The sequence below is a fragment of the Miscanthus floridulus genome, chromosome 9, assembly GCF_019320115.1.
Source record: "Miscanthus floridulus cultivar M001 chromosome 9, ASM1932011v1, whole genome shotgun sequence".
Classification (NCBI taxonomy): domain Eukaryota; kingdom Viridiplantae; phylum Streptophyta; class Magnoliopsida; order Poales; family Poaceae; genus Miscanthus; species Miscanthus floridulus.
In genome coordinates this window covers 116,866,012-116,867,754 of record NC_089588.1, presented here as the reverse complement: position 1 = coordinate 116,867,754, position 1,743 = coordinate 116,866,012, and the positions used below count along the sequence as shown (strand labels likewise).

Here is a 1,743-nt window from a genome sequence, read left to right as displayed (position 1 = left end):
CTCAACTGGTCGGAAGGCAAGACCAACACACTTATGATTAAACATAATCTTACATTGGCCATTACCAAAATGGCAATCAAATCCATCATCGTCTAAGCGTGAAACACTTATTAAGTTTCTACGTAAAGAGGGTACATAAAGGACATCTGTAAGCTTAAATACAAAGCCATCATTTAATTCTAATGGGAGTTCTCCAATGGCTTCAACTTCAGCTTCGACTCCATTTGCTACCTTAATGTGTCTTTCTTCTCTTTGTAGGGTCCTTCTCGTATGGAATCCCTATAATAAATTTACAATATGAATAGTTGCACCTGAATCAATCCACCAAGTAGATATTGCATAACTTAAATACAAGGACTCATCTATAAATGTAATAATGTCTTCACCTTTTCTCATCAGGTGCTTCAGGAACTCTGGACAATCCTTCTGGTAGTGTCCTTTCTTCTTGCACCATTTGCAGGTGTCCTTGTCTACTTGAATATGGTTGGATTTCTAATGGTGATCAGTCTGTGGGGCCTTTCCTTGTGACTTAGAAGAGGAGCTACTGTCCCACTGAGGTTTCTCTTGTGGTTTTGCATTCTGATTGTTGAAGTTCTTCTTCTTATTATGCTTCACATGGTTGATGGTGTCACCATGTGAGCTCTTAAGTCTCTCCTCTTCTTGCACACACATGGCAATGAGCTTCTCAATATCCCATTTTTCTAGCTATAAGTTGTAATTAACAACAAAAGTTTCATACTCTTTAGGAAAAGAAGCAAAAATTAAGTGAACTAGGAACTCATCCTTGAGCCCCATGTCCATTGGCTTGAGCTTGGATGTCGTGTTGCTCATTCTCAGTATGTGCTCTCTTATCCCGCCACTAGTGTATTTCTCATTGACTAACCTCTTAATAAGAGTGCTTGCATAAGCCTTTGAAGAGCCAGTAAACTGACTCTCTACTTTCTTGAGATACTCAGTGGTGGTAGTACATTTTGGGATTGCCCCCCTTATGGGGTCCTCAATGGAGCTCTTGATCACTATCAAGCACTTGCGGTTTGAACAAACACACTTCGCATGATCAAGGTCATACTTCATTCTTACTGTTGCATGCTCACGCTGCCGAGTAGCGAAAGCTGCATCAGTCTCATTTTCTTCCCTCACCGGGTCCACAGGTTCAATGGGACAGGGTGAGCTAAGTGCTATGTCATTGTCAGATAGCGCAAGTGCCATCTCAAGCTTCTCTTGCCATACGCCATAGTTGCTACCGTTGAGTGGCGGAATGACCAAGATAAACATCATTGGGTTGTAGCCTGAAAACAAAATCAGAGAAATTGAGAAACCTTAAATATAATAATTGTATGTCTTAATTTAACGTTGGTCAAAATTAAAACATACAATGTTCTTCTATATTAACTCTACATTACCGTTGGGCAGAAATAGAATTAATGCATAAAACTCATAAATAAATTATAATATTGCTATTATCAACTTTGGTCAGAAAAACAACAATATCATAAATACAACATTCTTCTACATTAATTCTATATCACCGTTGGGAAGAAATGGAATTAATTTATGGAAAAAAACTTATAAATAAACATACAATATTGTTATCACCAACGTTGGTCAGAAAATAACAATACCATAATTTAACTTAAACAAATATGACTACTACTCCAATTAAAATTTTCTCGATGGTTATAAATTTAATTAGAGGATAAACATAATCATAGTAGCAGAAGCTTACTACGCCTCAAACTTAAT

At 37.3% G+C, this 1,743-nt stretch overlaps 1 pseudogene; it reads right to left on the bottom strand.

The window, feature by feature from the left end:
• Positions 1–279: 279 nt before the first annotated feature.
• Positions 280–1,278, bottom strand: LOC136480677 (uncharacterized; annotated as a pseudogene).
• Between the last annotated feature and the right edge of the window lie 465 nt (positions 1,279–1,743).